Source organism: Danio aesculapii, chromosome 7, assembly GCF_903798145.1.
Source record: "Danio aesculapii chromosome 7, fDanAes4.1, whole genome shotgun sequence".
NCBI classification, from domain to species: domain Eukaryota; kingdom Metazoa; phylum Chordata; class Actinopteri; order Cypriniformes; family Danionidae; genus Danio; species Danio aesculapii.
This window is the reverse complement of record NC_079441.1, coordinates 24086710-24106532: the sequence shown is the minus strand read 5'-3', so window position 1 is coordinate 24106532 and position 19823 is coordinate 24086710. Positions and strand designations below refer to the sequence as shown.

The 19823-nt window shown below is 34.7% G+C and overlaps 1 pseudogene; it reads right to left on the bottom strand.

Annotated features, from left to right (window-relative positions):
• Window positions 1-11473: 11473 nt before the first annotated feature.
• Window positions 11474-16788, bottom strand: LOC130232742 (nuclear factor 7, ovary-like; annotated as a pseudogene).
• Between the last annotated feature and the right edge of the window lie 3035 nt (window positions 16789-19823).

Below are 19823 nucleotides of genomic sequence, written 5' to 3'. Positions count from 1 at the left end.
TGTGGTGTATCTGTACTTTGACTGCACTTTTTCCTTCAACATGCAGTCACTATACTTTATAGATTTATTTTTTCTGTCTACGGTGATTTGCTAAGAAATAATCAGTCCCATGCAATCAAATCACACACACAAAAATTCCATCAGACAGACCGTCCACAAAACATGGTTGCTATATAAACGCAGAAAACAAGTGCAGTGTAAAAAGTAATAAAAGTGTCCAATGATGACTGAAATGAAACCGATCATAAAGAACTAAATGCACTACAGAACATTACGTTTTCAATCACTTGAACAAATTGCATGTTCTATCAGTGCTGCACAAACTTGGTTTGTTATGCCAACTGCTGGATACTCATAGCTTGTTAGTCAGGGTTCAAAGTGCTCAAAGCGTTAAAGTACAAATGAAATCAAAACTAACCATTTGATTTTGTTAGCTCACATTGCTAGTTTTGCAGTGAACAATTCATCTGTGCATGTCATTAAGAATTGTTTGCCCTTGTTATCTAAAATTAAATTTTGAAAATACATTCCTGTTTTTTTTTAAGTGAAAAAACTCAGATTATGTGATTCTATTGGGCGTGGCTTACATACTTAACCACACCCCTCCAACTGTCAGTTTTGACAGCAAACAGAAATGGTTGGACATGGTGTCTGTTAGATTGTAATAACTCTTCAAAACCCATTTGCCAATCTTTCTGAATGAAATGCTGGTTCACTACATCCAATCAGCTCGCAGTAGAAAAAACAAGCCAGTCCCACTGTTTTCTCATTTAATATTCTTTTTCTCTAGAAACTGCATCACAATACAAAAAAAAAAAAAAATGGTCGCAGTGTGGACATGATTTTTTTCCACTCAGATTACATAGACTTTGTTGATGTAAAAACATCAATGTTCTGTCTGTCAGCTAATTATTAGTGCAGTACTAATGTAATGTGGGGCGTCACGGTGGCGCAGTGTGTAGCACTATCGCCTCACAGCAAGAAAGTTGCTGGTTCGAGGCTCGACTGGGTCAGTTGCCATTTCTGTGTGGAGCAGTTCATTCTGTTGTGGCAACCCCTGATTAATAAAGGGACTAAGCTGAAAAGAAAATGAATGAATGACACTGTAATGTGTTCTCATGATAAATTAATTTCAATTTTGAATTTTTAGTCCACGAATGGCAAATAATTTAACTTCCACTTAGAAACACCCTTAAAAGAAAATAGACCAAATGACTTAAATAGACTTAAAATTAAATTTGTTTATTTGCAGTCTATAAGGTGCAGCAGTTTCCACGGTCTAATACTCATTACTCTTGAGTGCTTTTAGAAGGGATACTTTTACTCACACTTTGAGAAGCATGTAAAACAGGCACTTTTACTCTACTTGTACTACAGTTGAAGTCAGAATTATTAGCCCCCCTTTTGATTTTTATTTAAATTTTTAAATATTTCCTAAATGATGTTTAACAGAGCAAGGAATTTTTCACAGTATGTCTGATAATATTTTTTCTACTGGAGAAAGTCTCATTTGTTTTATTTCGGCTAGAATAAAAGCATTTTAAAATTTTTTAATAACCATTTTTAAGTCAAAATTATTAGCCCCTTTAAGCAAATTTTTTCCGATAGTCTACAGAACAAACCATCGTTATACATTAACTTGCCTAATTACCCTAACCTGCGTAGTTAGCCTAATTAACCTAGTTAAGCCTTTAAATGTCACTTTAAGCTGTATAGAAGTCTCTTGAAAAATATCTAGTCAAATATTATTTACTGTCATCAAGGCAAAGATAAAATAAATCAGTTATTAGAAATGAGTTATTAAAACTATTACGTTTAAAAATGTGTTGAAAAAATCTTCTCCTCGTTAAACAGAAATTGGGGAAAAAATAATACTTCAACTGTACATGTTTTTGGCAAATAATGGTACTTATACTTAAGTATGATTTTTCAGTTCTCTTTCCACCACTGCTAATAGACCATATGTATCTGAAGAAGGAGGACACTGCATCAAATACACTATCTCACACTGTCAAACTCACCAGCAGTGGTCCTTGTCCACATGTTATTTGTGTTGTCATGGTTTCTGTTCTTTGTTTGCACCTGTTCTTTGTTCTGTTTGACAAGTCACCTGTAATAGAGGCCGCTTAATCTCTTGGCTGCTTGCGAAGCCTGGAGTCTTTTCTTGACTTAATGACTAATGACTTTTCCTGACTTGCATCTGAATAGCGACACATGGATTCAGCTCTTTATCAGGCCCTTTTCTATTGTTTCATCTGGTGATTTAAAGCGCTTTGAGCAGGCTTTTACATATATAACATTAGAGTGAAAGTGAACAAAGCATTATTGATAATATTGACAATACTGCAAAAGCACATATTTTACTTAGACTACAGAAACAGACTGTAAAGAAAATAAACACAACTGAATGATTCTAACAGTAAAAAAGAAGCTTATTTTCAGCCAGTCTGATTAGAAACACTATCAGCATGTGAATCAATTGGTGTTTTTAGAAAGCGGGTGTCGTTGTAATTAGCAAAACAGCTCAAATCACTAACAGCATTTTAATGGCAACTTAACAAACACCTTTCAGCAATAATAGCACTTGTGTGCAGAGAAAGTATGATTGGTTTTAAGTATATTTTAATGGTTCAGATTCAGATAACTGTCGTTAATTAGGATTACACGCTTACAGTTTATTCCAACTGCTTGCACACATTTTCAAAACAATGTCTCCGTTTTCAAAACTACACACAATTCTCTAAACTGCACACACAAAATGCAAAATGCCTCACATCTACTTCAAAATGTAAATAAATGCCATAAACACACATCAGAATGAAGCATTTGCATCAAATGGCAAACGCTTCTCTCATAATAGTAAATGTTTGAAATAACCATGTAAAGACTGTTGTTCTCAATCTAAAGCTCTTTGCTCTTTAGGTTTATATCTACATTTCAATGCAATGCTTTGCAGTGTCAGTAATCTGCTGAGATGAGTAACAGGTACACTAAACACCAATGACATGAAAAAACTGAAAATATTTATTAGGCCAAACATTGTTGTTTATAGCATAAGCATAACATAAACATAAACATACTGTATATAAAAATGTAGAAAAAATATAACATATGTAAAGCAAAAGTATATACTTTAGAATAATGTAAAAAACACAATTGTGTGTGAAGGGAGTCTCGGGCTGGGGAGAGAAGTGTCCATTGCCTGGAAAAGCATCATGTGGGCATAGGGTTTGTCATCATACACTTTACAGTGCTATAGGCTCACTTTTTTTTTTTTTTTTAGAATTTCGGATTCAGGATTTAGAAAAGGAGAAAATGGGGTGGGTACAAAACTACAAATTGTGGATGGGTGGAAAACCAGTTTTTTTGGACCAGAACAGCCTCGTGTCCCATCACATTTGGCCTATACTAGACTGAAGCAGTGATTTATCAGTGATCAGTTAGGAAATGAGTGTTTCTACATTTGAGGAGTGTGTGTGTGCGACCTTGTGCATAAGTGTAGCATGTTGATTGGTTGTGTTTGGAAAAGAAAAGCAAGTGGATTCCTGTTAGAGTTTTGTGTTTTAGGTAGAGAATTGTGTGTAGACTTTTGAAAAAAGTGTTTTATGCAATTGAAAATTGAGTTCAAGCCTGAAAAATAGCTTCTGGTTTTGGACATCTGCTCTGTAGTTTTGCATTTTGAGTGAGATGTTTCAGAAACGGTGTGACAAGAAAATATTTTGTGTGTAAGCAGTTGAAAAACCTGTAATTGGATTTTGCTGAAAATATATTTACTTTGATACTTTTTAACAGATTTTATTTTGTGATGACTACAAACAAGAGCAATTTGAGCAGAAGCAAAGACAGCCAGCTGTACAAATGAAGCAGTGCTATGATATCAAATTTTAACAAACCCTAGAACAGCACTTCTATAATGTTAATGCATGTTGTTACTATCAAATTCAGCGGAATATGCAAGAGACTGGGGTTGCTTGGTGTGATTTTGAAGTGTAAGTGTGTGCATGTGTTTTATGAGCCGACTAGAGGAAGCTCCCAGTGTTAGCAATAGGTCAGTAAATCCTTTGTGCCTTGCTGGCAAAGCTGGCACTGCCACACTACAAAACTCCCTGCCAACAACTGAGTAATTAGAGAGAGAGAGTGTGTGTGAGAAAGAAAGGAAAGACGCTGTATGGTAGAATGAGACATGTAACTAAATCTGTTAAACTGCCTCACCTTGTTTGCTTTTGCACTCATTAGCCAATGTGAGTCAGTTTGTAGGGTGTGTCAGAAAAATCACAGCACGGACTTTACTCATGCACATGCACTGGTGCATGCAGACACACATATACATCAGTTAATATGTCTGAATTGTGTTTTAACTACTTTAAAGTCAACATATAGGATTATGCAACCCGTTGTAATACTGCGACATGACAGTCTGTTACCGAAAGATATCTAGGGCAGTACTTACCTATTGTGAATTGGTTGGATCGAGCATAGCAGAAGTTTGATTGACAGGTGATCTGACCAGTGACAGTGCTGATATTATGTATGCCTCTTGCTATTTGTCCTGTCTGTCAAACAAACCATACAGTGGAATTACTAGATTTACATGGGTGGATAATTTGAAAAGCAGTGAAAACATTTCTCATATGTAGACAGCAGGTACCCAGAGAGATTGGGAATTTAAAAAATACCAAATTCATATTTGTTCTAACCAGGAAACTATTTGTGGAGATCAATATAGAATAGAACACACTGTGTCTGATTTCTTCATCTTATATGAACAGTATGTTTATACACAAATAAAGACACTTTACAGTTTCCAATGACTTCTTACTCTTGCCTGTATGACTGAAAATGATGAAATACAGCCAAAAATGATGCTGTTATCTGGAAATGCTGGTGCATTCATCAACCCCACTAAAACCTGTCATTGATATGGCTGCTATTAATCTAGAAAGCTCTAAATCTGTAAATCGTTGGTGATTTCAGAGAAAACCACTGTTTTGTTATCCTCAGTCTCATTCATGAGGTGATGCGCAGTTTCAGTTTTATCATTTCATCTGTTGCCTGTACCTTCAGTCTTTATTTTGTTCACTTCGAGTAACATTTAAATCCTGAATGTGTCATCTGAATGCATATTGCAGACTTGCAAGCATGCCATTTTTCCAGAAAGTATTCACTGTTTCCTCATGGAGTATATGAATTGACAGTTGGAGTGTCATTGCTTGTAGCAAAAACGTTTGTCTGACAAAACAAAGGGGCTTTGACAGCAAGGTAAATAGGTATGATAATAACTAATAACTTTTGTTTTTTTTTTACCCTAATGACTTTTACAGGGACATATTGCTGATGGATAAAAGTGGATACTGATACTGAGGTGGATATTACTGATGGATAAACTTCATGCAGTCATAACCTCAAAACAGGTTAAAAATGTATATGATTTGTAATCGAACACAATTGCCTTTTAGTTTGCTTGGTAAATAACTTTATACAGTGTTGTACTTGTGATGCAGAATGCTTGGGTGCGAGTCCAATGGTTCCACAAAAGAGGTAAAAGTAATGTAAAATCAAGGTAAAACTATGTGGTTTCAATGCACTTTTCTCTTCTTTTTGCTTTTGAAAACCCTATTGATTGAGATGTTGACAGCACCTTCTAGTGAATTTTCATCTGAAACTTCCAACGAAATGTAATCAGAGCAATGTATTTTATGTTTCGCAAAAATTTAGTCTGAGGTATGTATTTCCAATAAGCCTGCAAAAGATGTAAAAATGATAGTCTGTCTAATGCATGTGTAAAAAAGCTATTAGTGAGAGTTGTCATGCGTTAATCACTTTTCTTAATTGCCAATGTGTGGAAAAAATGGTACTTTTTGCAACTTCTCATGTTGTCGGAAGCCTGTAAGCTTTTTATGTAAAGGTATTTTGCATATTGCCTATTGTAACACAACTAGAAAATACATTGATGAAAGAGCTATCAAACTAAACTAAATCCTTAACTAAATCAAACTAGTCACATAGTCAGACGCAATATATAGTGTAAAATCTAACTACCTTGAACTGTTTATAACATTTTAATTAGATGACAAGATGCTTGAGAATGGCAGAGCATTTTGCAAACAAATCCACATTGCTATGATCAGATGCTTTCCTTCTAACTCTTGCATTTTACATTGGTGTCATTTTTGTTTCTGAGAGGGAAGCATTCAGTACATATTTACCTATTTATCTGTGTACAACGAGTGTGTACAATGTCAGGAGTTTTGTTAACAGTGTATCTCAGCAAATGTATTTCTTTTACCTCTGATCAAAGAGTGAAAAGCGTGAGAAAGTATTGTTCTGCAGTTCACTAAACCACCAAGAGCGTCGCTAATATCTTTGTTTGTAATTCTTAATTTCTGCCTTAACAATGGAAGTGCAAAGAAAACATTCGGTGTTTTACAGCATTGTTTCAGCTGCATCTGTAGAAGAATGAAAGCTAAAAATGATTAAAAGTTTGTTTTGTAATTAAAAAAATAAACATTTTAGACAAAGAGTTTTCACAAAAGTCTGCATTCTTCCAAGTAACTTTACCTTTACCCACAAATCTTTTGTATTTTCATGTAACAGCCTAATGTGTATTCCACTGAGATACTTTGCATTTGAGAATAACAATTTTTGAATGAAAAGAAAAGCACAATGTTTCTTTGAGGACTGCAATACTTCTGCAAGTGAACACAAAAACTATGAAACATAATTTTTCCATCCATCAAAAAAATCCCATTACCATGTCCCTTAGGGACTCCATGGAAACATGCATTAAGCAAGAATGGCCAATTTACCATTGATTTTAAGAGTTCCGAAGCTTCTGTTTAATAGCCAATAAATGGACAAGCTGTTAACTTGCTTGCCATTTTTTTCCACTGTACTCATCACTAGAAAGAGGTTGAAGTGCTATAAATGAAAGGTCACTTTTACTAGTAACTCTTGATGCTTGGATAGACAGCTCAACTGCAGTGGAAAGACCCCAGGGAAGGAATCAGTGTCTGCAAGTCTGCGAGAGAGCAGAAAGAAGTAGGTGAATGTGTGAAGGAGAGAAGAAAAGGGACACTTAGGTCTCTCCTTCTCCCTTCATTCTCCCTGTATCAGCAAAAAAAGAAAAAGAAAATGGAAAAAAATGCTGGCCTCTGTTGACACAGCCCTGACCTTCCCCTCATTCTGCTCCCCCAAGTGTGAAATTGAATGCCTGCCAGAAAGAATGAGAGAAGAAGGAATAGAGAGAGCGAGACAGAAAGCGAGAGGCTGAGTGGGGGGAAACAGAGAAGAAGAATGGGGGAAAAGGATCCGCACAAAGCTAAGAGAGAAATCCAATATCACATGAATCAAGCGGCGCAGATTGTGCTTTTCCATTTATGGAGAGTCCTCAATATGACGACCACACCGGGGATCTTTTCCTTGACACATCCCGCTCTCACAAAAGAACTGAATTCAAACCTAGCGTTATGTTTGTGCCACAGGCTGTGTGGAAATATGGTCAGAGCGTTGTTTGTTTGACCAATGGTCACATTCTGTCTTTATTAAGCTTTAAATTTAAAACTGTAATAATTATAGGCTACATAATGTGAACAATACACACACCTCCTTCTTAAAAGTACACGTGTTATCCCACGAAAAAAGATGTATAACAAACCAATGCATCAAAACAGCTTCGTCTCAGTCCTTTCTAATGTCGTGGAAAATCTGAGCCATGGTGGAGGGAAGTGGAGTGGATTGGAGAGGTGGGCGGAATGTGGTGTCTGTGATGTCATGGGGGGCGTGTTGCCCATGGCCACCAGCCTCCTGCTGACTCCAGACATTTCTAGCATTCCTACGAGACCCGCTTCCATTGTGCTGCGGGGGACCTTCCATTCATTCTGCTCAGGAAAAGGGAAGGAAAAGAACTGGGAACAGGGAGGGAGGGAAGAGCAGAAAAAAGAAAAGGGTGGGGTGTGATGGGATGTTCTTTCTAACATTCTGTGGTCGTACATGCTGTTGCAAATTAATATGGAAGATCGGGAATGAAACAGTGATGATTATAGAATGTTATTGCATATGAGAAATTCAATAAATATTATTATTACTCACTACCCTTCAGCTTAGTCCTTGATTTAACAGGGGTCGTGACAGCGGAATGAACCGCCAACTACTCTAGCATATGTTTATACTGCAGATGCCCTTCCAGCTGCGGAAATATTGCTATCAATTAAGTAATTTTTATATATAAAATATATAATATAATAAATATGGTGAGTTTTACAGTAAATTTGTGTCATTATAGAAAGTCATCATATTTACAACTCCATAAATGTCAGGCCATAAAAAATGTGATTTCTTAAACCTTATTCGTGACTACTGTTGCTTACACACATACATATATAAAGTATAAAAATAAACATAATTTAATAGATAATGATATTGCATCTGCATATATTCCTTATGTTATCTGTCCTTTGAAAACAGATTTTTCTTTTAATCAAGGCACAGGTTTCACAGTACTAGTGCGCCATCTAGTGGGCAGTTTCTGAAGTGTGATTTTCAAAGCGTAAATACCAGGTGAACGGTACATAAGTTAATTTAAAAACAATTTTGGCAAAAAGCATTAAGGTAGCAATACACTGTTTATCTGATTTGAGGAGTTGAATTCAAGGGATAGAAAATTCTGCCATGATTCTGCCTGCACTTGTTTAAAACCTATTGGATTTTCTATCTTTTGTTGATCACAAAAGAAGACATTTTGAAAAATGCTGGTACATATGGACTTTTCATACTATGAAAATCAATGGGTACCAGCAACGAGTGTTGATCGACAAAAGATAGAAATTCATAAAGGGTTAAAACAGCATCATTTTGAGTGAACTATCCTGTTAATTAGTTTATTTTTTTCAATATATTCGTTGTCATGGGCTTCCAAATATTATTATCCTTGGGCAAGAAACCCCATACTAAAATGTAAAAATCCAAACAAATATTGTAAAAATATGATTAAAATGGCTCAAATATATTTATTTACATTAAGTTTCAATTTTTTTTCTAATTGTTTAGTTATTTTGCAGAATTCTGGAAAGTAGCCACTGATTTACACAGTTGTAAAAATAAGTACTATGGAAGTCAATAGTTACCCGTTTCCAGAATTCTTCATATCTTCTTTTGTGTTCAACAAAAGAAAGAAACCTAATGAGGTTTGGAACAAGTGGATGAAGAGTAAATGATGATAAAATTTTCATTTTTGGCCCAAGAGTCTCCATACTCTTTGTCGTTAGAGCCACTGTGGAGATTGTGGTTGATTTTTATTTTTGAAGGAAATGTACACAAAAATCTGACAATTAAAAGTGTTGTATATTTGGACTAAATCATTTTATACTGGACTACTTTACCAATGAGTGTCAGTTCAATGAGGGATAAGGTCAATAGTTCATATCCAAAACAAATTTCACTTTATATTTTGTTATTGTTTCCTAATTTATTTTCGGAATGTGCTGTTAACATGCAGTTAATGTGGCTATAGTTAACTGTGGTGATGGACTTTTTACATTTTAACTACAGAATTGTACTTAAAGTAAAATGTTTTTGCAAAAAAACAGCATACCTGAACAGAACAGTATCATTAACATGCTACACAACCACTATATGTAGGCTAATAGGCCTATGTATCCACTATAACCAATTGAAAAACATCCTTGTGCATCCAGAAGTTGTAATCTCTTCGTCTACATCATTTTCTAACTCCAGTTTGAAAATTTTAATCCAGCACTGGTAGATTGTGACATTTTGGCTGTGAGAGATTACTTATTTTGTTATTTCTAGTCGAGGTAATGCAAAGGGTCCGCCCGTTCGTTTCGAATACCACAGCTTAATTGCATTTAGAGACACCCACAAACTCGGCTGTGGGGTATTATGGAAAGGTGAATAATATTTAAACAGATTTGTATTGTTTATTTTCATTTAATTTAAATGTGTTTGTTTTAATTAAAACATTTTAACCAAATTTAGATTTATTTATTTAAATTCTACTTTATATATAAATACTGTTATTTTAATAAAGTTTATTTGTCTTAATATTTGTCTTATTTATTTTATTATTTAATTTCCAGTTACTTATTTTAATTTACCCCTTTTACTTGCTCCAAACATTTACACGGACAACTATCATTCCTTCAAATGATATGAAATAATATTAACATTATTATCTCATTCTAAACAATGCAAGATTCTTTTTAAAGTTTAAGGTAATTAAGTCACGTGACGTCCATTTACACTGTTATATTAAAAAAAAAATTAGAATAATTCAATTCCAGTAATTCGATAGATCTATCTTTTTTGGCAATAGATTACAGGTTTGATCACATTTTTGTAAAAAATAAAAAATGTAAGTGTTATATGCACTGTTCACCATGAGGAAGGCAAACATAGGCTACACGAGGCCTGACGTTCTTTAGCGCTAACAGCTAAACTTTACCTCCTTTTACCTGAAACGACAAGGCAGCAGCATAAGAGGAATAGCGGCTAAACCAGCAAGAAACAACGTTATGCTTAGCTGAAATTTACCTTGAGGTATGATCAAATATTTTATGCAAAGTGGTTGTTTTTCTGACCTTCACAGAAAAAAAGACGTAGACGTATATTGGAAATATTATTAAATATGCTCACCCATTAGCCTAAATGGCAACAATATCTTGCAGTTTGATGCTGATGTTTCACTCGTTGTCGTGCAGTATTTAAACGCAAATATGGTCGTCCATCAGTAAATTGTATATAGTAAAGATAGTAATAGCCTACTTGATTCTATAGAAAACTGTTTGCAAGTATCTCTACAGCTTTAGCGTGACAAAATAGATAACTCATATTTTTTCATTTTGAAGGTGGCTGCCCAAGTCATAGTTGTCATGTGATGTTTTGTAAGAAATCAACAAAGTTTTGTATACGTTTAATATACAAAAAAATTGAATGGTTAATAAATTGAAAGATTATTTTCTTATTAATTTTATTATTTATTATTTATAATATATATAAGTTATTATTTTAACTTATTATTTATTAATTTAGCACTGTGTTCTAAATTCTGAACTGACAGAATAGTATATTGCAAGAAACAATCTGAGAAAGAACACCATAGAGGGTGGCAATAACGCAACAAATGTCCATTAAATACTAGACAAAAATAACAAAATTTCATAGAAGACACACAATTTAATAAGGGTAATATTCCCTGTAATCTTGTTCTATGATTTTATAATAGTTGATATTTATTTTTGAAGTGTATTAGGCCTATACAAAACAATCCCACAAATGAGGGTGTTGTTTACAGTACCACACACATTTGTAGTCAGCAAAATTAATTTTTTATTACTTTAATTTAGCAATAAAGCATTAAATTAATTACTTTTTTACAGTTCTATCTTAAGTTGATGAGTGTATCCACTGAGCAGTGTCATTTATTTTTTAAAGGAACATTGTGTGCTTAGTAATTAGGCTAATTAATTGTAGAGATGATCAGAGGCTTTGAGTTTGTATTTCCTTTTTTTGTTGCACGGGTTGAAAAATGGATAGATTTTTTTTTCAATGAAGAACTGACCAGTGAATGAATAGATTAAAGCCTTGGTCTCCACATTGTAGAATGAGACCAGACCCTCGTCATAATCCACAAACACTCCCACCTTCTGAGGCTTGTCTTTCAGGGAAAGCCAAATAGGACTAGATTCTTCGCCTCATATTCATTCCCATTCCTTTTCCATAAACTCCAAAATCCACACTCGGGACAAACTTTTATTTTCCCCTTTCTGTTGATGGACTTTCGAGCCATTCCCAAATCCCATTCAGTCTTATCACTGACTTGCACCTCAAAGTAAAATCTTCCACATGAAAACCCATCCTTTCCCAAGACACAAGCAGATAAGTCAAACCTCTCAGGGTTATTGGGAACGTCTCTCCAGGTTCCACCATGGCTCACTTGTTTCCCATCTTTAGACAGGATGAGTTTAGGATAAGCTGTGTTAGGATCCAAAATCACATCCACTGCAAGAGAAATACAGCTTAAGTGATGAGTAAACTGCCTGACAAAAGTCGTGTCATCGATCCCAGTTGTAAGAGCAACAAATAATAACTTGACTTCTAGTTGATTATTTGGAAAAGTGGCAGAAGGGGGATTTTTCCGATGAATCATCTGTTGAACTGCATCCCAATCATCACAAGCACTGCAGACCTAATGGAACCCTTATGGACCCAAGAATCTTACAGTGATCAGTCAAGTTTGGTGAAGGAGAAATCATGGTTTGGGGTTACATTCTGTATGGGGGCGTGTGAGAGATCTGCAGTGTCGATGGCAACATCAACAACCTGAGGTATCAAGATATTTGTGCTGCCCATTTACAAACCACAGGAGAGGGCAAATTCAGCACTTCTTCTCATACTTCAGTCTCTACATAAAAATTCCTGCAAGCAAAGAAGGTCAAGGTGCTCCAGGATTGGCCAGCCCAGTCACCAGAGTGAACGTTATTGAACATGTCTGGGGTAAGATGAAGGAGAAGGCATTGAAGATGAATTCAAAGAATCTTGATGAACTCTGGGAATCCACTTAAAACGCTTTCTTTGCCATTCCAGATAACTTTATTTATAAGTTATTCAAGTCATTGCAGAGATGTATGGATGCAATTCTTCAAGCTCATGGGAGTCACACAATAATAATTCTTTTTCCACTGCACCATGAATTTTTTTTCTATTCTGTAAATTTTTTTTTCTGTTATGTGACAAGATTTTTATCTCAGCAAAGTCAGACCATACTGTTCTAATTAAATAATTTAAAATCAAGGCATGCTCATATTTTATTTTGGTAAAATATGTGTAATCTAGAGGCCTTTGCCTTTCATATAAGCCAGATCTGATACGAAATGATCAACTGGAAGTCAAGTTATTATTTGTTGTTCCTAAAACTTAATTGGGCGACAAGACTTTTGTTAGGTGGTGTACATTAAAAACAGTGTGTATGCTAATTTTAATGACATTTATCTTACCTGCGTGAAGTTTCTGTATTGTAGTCAAATCTGCTAATGGAGAAACATCCACACTGAAGCGCGACACATTCACTTGTTGGTGTCTTGTTGTGTTTCTTGATAGATTGCCTGTTTTACCCAGAGTAAAGTAGATTTGTCTCTCTGTCTGAACTTCAGTATTTTTAATTGTTGAGTTTTCTGTCAGGACGCCCTGCTTTGTTCTCATAGGAACAGATGCATTTTTTATCTCCATCACTGAATAACTTTTAGGGACCAGTAAAGGATTGGAGGGAACAGAATCTATGTTCGTGCCAAACACAAACATTCTGTTATCTAAAGATTGCGTTGATGTTGGTAAAGTTGAATTTTTTAGGAACAGAAGGCTCAGCTGTGAAAGCAAATTAAAATTCCCTTATGCGTTGAAATATTTATTGAACAAGATGCAAGAATGATCACGATTCTTTAGTTTTACATTTTTTTGGTGAAACTCTAAAGTTTTGAATTTCGAACTTTGCCTAGAAAATGTTCTAAATGGGATAGTTATTGCAGAATGGAAGGTTTATTCAGCATTTGCTCACCAATGACTGCTTCCAAACCTCTCGTGAGTTTTGCTGAATGTTGGAAACCGGTAGCCATTGCCATGGAACTCTGTGTTCAAGAGGAGAAAGAAATTTGGAACAGAAAAACAGGTTAGGAACATGTTGAGGATGTCAGAATTTGAGGATGCTTTATAAAAAGATAGTGTACCTAAAAGTGAACATTTACTAAATATTTATTCACCCCATGGTTCCAAACCTTAATGTGATTTTTTTCTTCTGCTTAACACAAAAGAAGATAGTTTGATGAAAGCTGGAATTGAATAATCATTGATATCTATAGTTGGAAAAACTAATAGTCAATGGTTACATGTTTTTAAAAATGTTGTGTTCAACAGAATAAACTCATAAATATTTGAAACGAGTAAAGATCAAGTAAATGATGGTAGAATTTTCATTAGTGGGTGAACTGTCCCTACTTATCCCTATTATTACATATTTTCAATTTCATAATACTATCTGATGTCATGGATATTTTTCAGCTCCCCGTTGACGTTTTCCTTGAGGCAGGCAAGAGCACAGACGTGTAAAACTGGAGAAAAACAGGAGACTGGAGACGTGCTTCAGAGTGAGAAATGTTGTCCTGTGATATGAGGGAAGAGAAACTGACCTGTAAGAGGTGCAGGTGATCTTCAGTGTGTGAGAGCTCCTCCAGCTCAGTGTTTCTCCTCTTGAGTTCTTTGATCTCCTGCTTCAGCTCAATAATCAGCTCTTCAGCCTGCTTCTCAGCTGCTTTTTGCTTTTGCTCCATCACCTCCAGCAGCTCACCCTGACATCTCTCAATGGAACGCATCAGATCACTGATGTGCTTTATTTCTCTCAGTGTTGCTCTGGTTATGTTGAAAGCAATATTAGACATTGAATCAAATGAAATTCAAATGAATTACAGACTCATAAAAAGCACACCTCATTTGACTTTATTTTATTGATCTCCTTAATCTTCTCGCTTCTTTCCTGGGTCATCTCCTGGATTTCTGCTCGTGTCTTTTCCAGGTGAATCTGAAAACAGATAGCTATTTTTTTAAGTCAAATGCAACACATATAAATAAGAGAGGGACGGTCCATGGTTTTATGATAATTGTTAGTTTAGTTTGTATCACATTTTTGTGGTCTCGGTTTTTGTTTTGTTTTGTTTACACTGTAAAAAAAAACATCCCCTATTGTAGCACTTAAAGGTCGCATGGAATTAAAATGAAGTTTTTTGGATGTTAGTATCAGTATTGTTAGTTTTTAGGATATCAATAAGCTAGTGTGCACTAAAACAGGGACAAAATTTGCGTTTATGAGATACAAAGTTGATACAAACATGTAAATCTTAGTTTTTCATTCCCGCCTAAATGGATCAACGATTATTTTCACATTAACTTATACTTCAGTTTCTCATCAAATCGTAACCAATCAAATGCTCTCTAGAATTTGACATGCCCCACCCCCTTCAAGATGCTTTGATGCTCTTGAGCTCAGCCACTCTCACTGGCAGAGCGGTGATAAAACAAAATGGTATTTGCTGTTTCTTTAAAAAGGGGAGGAGCTACACTGTCTGACCCTCTCTTCATGTTTTAGTTGAGATTACGTCAAACATTGAATTAAAATTAATGTTTTAAAGCACTTCACGGGACCTTTAAATACCATTTAGAAATACCATACATCAGCCAAAAATAAGTAGCCTTAAATAATACCATTTAAAGAGTATTAAACAAACGTTATTCTCAAAGCCATGTATTCTAATTTTAGTCTTTAATTCAACCTTTGTTGTTGATTAGTGGTAATGAAGTACCTGAAGCATGCGAGTTAACAGCATTAGCTGTGAAATAGTTAAATCGTGATGGACAGAATAGACTGCGGTGGCCATAACCGTAGTAACACGCCAACAAACTGCTTCAAAGAGTATGAGGTACTGGTGTTCACCAGATTGGACAAAAGTAAAGTGAAAACAGAGCGTGCACAACAGATGCATGAGAAAGATCAACCGGTAGCAGGTATCCATATTGTGGGATCACATATTCTAGTTAAATACTAAAACACTCCAAACAAAATGATTAAAAAAACTAAACCAGTAGTTGCTAAAACTTTTATTTCAGTATGTTGATGTACTTCCAAACAAAACAGAATATTGAGTGGTGGTGGGGTTTTCGTTTTGCATATCATTTGCTCATAGCAAACTATCGGTAAGAGGAGTATGGTTAATAAAATTGTGGCTGAAGCCGTCAAACTGATGTCAACAGAGGACTACCACTCCAAACACAGAAGCAGATGGTTGAAGATTACCAAAACAAATTTTCTTTCAGTGGATTGACTTGAACAGATTAATTGTTCACCTAAAGAATAACAATATGCGCTAACAAAATTTTGATTTTTACATTGACTTTAAATTGTTATTTTAAAGTCTTCTTATAAATATTTTCTGTATTGATTTTGGTTGATTTGATGAGTTCAGTTCCCAAAGGAGTACTTTAGTTAATTCATTCTTGAGCAATTTGATTGCCCACACTTATAAAAATGTTAAAATATAAATTATAAGTATACAGTTTCAATGTGGATTTTTTGTAGTTTACTTCACATCTTTGTAGACGAGGTGAGTAGATTAAAAAGTTAATTCTGGAACAATTGTTCTAAGATTTTTGTCTCACCTTTCTGTGTCCACTCTCTTCCTCAATAGGAACAGCTTTATGATTTTTATGTTCTGTTTCAGTGCAAACAGACACCGATAGGTCTGATCATCTCTGCAGAACATTTCCAGGGGTTTTTCATGTTTTCTGCAGATATAATCTTCCAGGCTCTCCATAGCTTTGATCAATTTGTGCTTTACGGGCCTGGGTGCAGTTTTGTGGTTGTCCAGGTGAGTCTCACAGAAAGATGTTACACACTACAAACATGACTTTACTGCATTTTCAGAGCAAACGTCACAAAAAATTGGTTGAAAAGTTGACTTGCTTGCTGTCAAAGTTTTTTTTTGGCTGTTGATGCACCTTGAAACGATCAACAACCTTTTTGAACGATGTGTTTGTCTTTAGTTCTGGTTTATTTTCAAAGTCTTTCTTACAGATAGGACATATAAAGAGCTGTCCGCTCTCCCAGCATGCCTCGATACAGATGTTACAGAAGTTGTGTCCACATGAAGTAGTGACGGGGTCCGTGAACACCTCCAAACATATGTGGCACTGGAACGGCTCATCGGAGAGAGATGAACTGAAGGAAGTCATAACTATTAAAGGAGAGACCGTGAGTATGAGTTGTCAATCATCAGTATATAGCATAACAGAACAAAAAAAGAATGAAAATAGCAAAGTGACCTAATATACATACATACACACACACACACACATATATATATATATATATATATATATATATATATATATATATATATATATATATATATATATAAACATAAACAGTGCCTTTTTTTCATGTGGTCACATGACTTGAAAACTGCTGGTTTAAAGTAAAATATAATCTTGAGAAAACTTGGGGGTTAATATTTGGCTTTAGGACAAATTTTATAAAACAGTTTATAATCAGAAACCATAATTTTCACTTAAGCCAATATAAAAATGTACTTTCAATGAAAGACAAAGTACTTTCACTTTTTTTTCAGTGTGGTGAGAGGTATTTTGTCCTTTCTTATAATGGACTTTGTAGCCACACCTCTATCCCATTCAGTTTTATCACTGACATTGACCACATACTTTCTCAGGACGCAAGTAGATGAGTCAAATCTCTCAGGGTTATTGGGAACATCTGTCCAGGTTCCAACATATCTCACTTGTTTTCCATCTTTAGACAGGATGAGTTTAAAATAAGCTGTGTTTGGATCCAAAATCACATCCACTGCAAGAGAAATACAGCTTAATGTTACCTGCATAAAGTTTTTGTATTGTGGACAGAAAAATAAATGTATTTTAGTGCAGTGCATCGAAATGAATCTTCATCAAAAGAAGTAGAGGTCTGGGAGGTTATAATGTCGTGAATCATTTGGTAAACTTATTAAAAACTTGCCTGCTGTTTTAGAATGATTTTCCTATACTTTTTACCGTTTTAATTAAGATTTTAATACAATTTTGATAAATGCTCAAGCAAATTCTCATCACAAGCTGTTCATAATGTAGCTCTTTTTGTACTGTATTAATTTAAAAAATGAGAAGTTTCAAGACTAATTTAAATAGTTGAAGGCTTTAAATTTAAGGTTTTGTGTAAAAACACCTTTTCAAAGATATTTTCTGCTTTACAAGTGCCAAAACCCTGTTTATCATTCTTTTCTGGCAAGGAACTTCTACTCTTGTTGAAGCACATATTGTACACTTTTAGTTTTAAACAGTACATTTTGTTTTTTCGTTAAAACATTTTTTAGTTAAAAAAGTTAATCAGTTAAAGCAACCCAGGCTCATTGAGAATATATCCCCGTTTTATAAGTTTTGCTAACCACAAAATACGTTGCTCCAGCAATGTTTCCTTGCAGCTTGTGTTGACAAATTCACCAAAGGGAACTGTCTACATTTTTACAAATCTCATAGTACATACGTATGCTTGTCAAGCGTTTCTTATTTTTTTTTTTGCTTCTAAGGTTGATTTTTACATCCTTACTAAAACATTTTTTACAATAATATATTTGCCTTATTGCATATTCATTAATATATTCCACCTATAGTGAGACACCCTATGCTTTTATTAATGTAGATGCTTGCAAATTAGACAGCAGAACTGAATACAAGTATAAAAAACTGCTTTGACTTTTCCTTGGCCTTACATGAGAGTAAGATCCAGTTGTGAGTTTTGTAGTAACACTGGTTGCATTTAGACTCATTTTTGGATTAAAACTAATCTGGGGATTCTGGCAAACTTTTGGGCCAGTTATGGATGATTTCTGGGGCTATGCAATAAATTGTGGATGAGTTTGAACCATTGCCTCCAGTGTAGATTCAGTTTACATTTGGCAAGCAGCTTTTGGGTTAATCTTGAGCTGTATACTTCCAAGTGGCATGTGGGCTGAGTGGACGCATGGCTTAGTGTTTGTAAGAATCGGTAATATACTCTAATTCAATTGTTTAAATTGGAATCACACATTCTTCGTTAGGTCAGGAAAACGGCAGGAGTGTATATGAGTGTATAGTTGTGTCCCCAATGATGCACTATTTGTGTACACTTCACCTAAAAGTGTAGTGCATGAACTTGATATTTTGTAATTTGTTTTTGGAGTCTGAAATTCTCGCCTTTTCACTATGTAGTTAAAGCTGAGACAGTTGAGTTTATAAAGTGTCCATCTATCCAATCTAAGAGTTTTTGGTTAAATAAGTTATTCATATGGGTATATGTTAAGTGTACATTTTTCTTTTTGGAATTTTCAGTGCAAACTCACTACTTGCACTCTTTGTACTTAAAAATGGAATGAAATAGTGCATAAGTATGTAATTTGGGTTTGGCCTTATGTGTTTGGCGTTTAGTTTAGTTTAGTTTAGTTTAGTTTAGTTTAGTTTAGTTTAGTTTAGTTTAGTTTAGTTTAGTTTAGTTTAGTTTAGTTTAGTTTAGTTTAGTTTAGTTTAGTTTAGTTTAGAACTTTTATTAATCCCGTTCGGGCAATTCATTCTGACGTGTGGTGTAACTGTGAAGCTGGGAAAAAGGTATGGAGTCCAAATGCGAGTGAAAAGAGATTTATTTTTAAATAAACAATAAGCACTTTAAACAGAGTCAAACAAGAATCCCTTTTAGTACGTAGGACACAGCAGGATAGCCGTCATTGGTGAAGTGTAGTACAGGTGATGTTCAGTGAAAGCAGGTGAACAACGATACCCAAATCATTACTAAATTAGCAGCACGCCAAGTTGATACACTGAAAAAAAAATTATTCAATGGAATTTAAATAGTTGAAAACAAATTATATGTGCTGAATTTAAACAGATGAATTAAGTTGAAATTTACTAAATTTAATTTGTTAGTTTAAATTCAGCCCATATAAATTGTTGGCAACAACTTTGCAAAATAAGCTAAATTGGCCATAGTATATGTGTGTGTAAGAGTGTATAGATTTTTTCAGATGCTGGGTTGCAGCTGGAAGGGCATCCGCTACTTAAAACATATGCTGGATATGTTAAAATTAAAGTTGGCGATTCATTCCGCTGTGGCTAACCCCTGATTAATAAAGGGACTATGCTGAAAAGAAAATGAATGAAAGAACTTAGCAAAAATATTTTTTGCAGTCTTGTAGTTTTTTTTCAGAGTATCAATCAATCAATCAATCAAT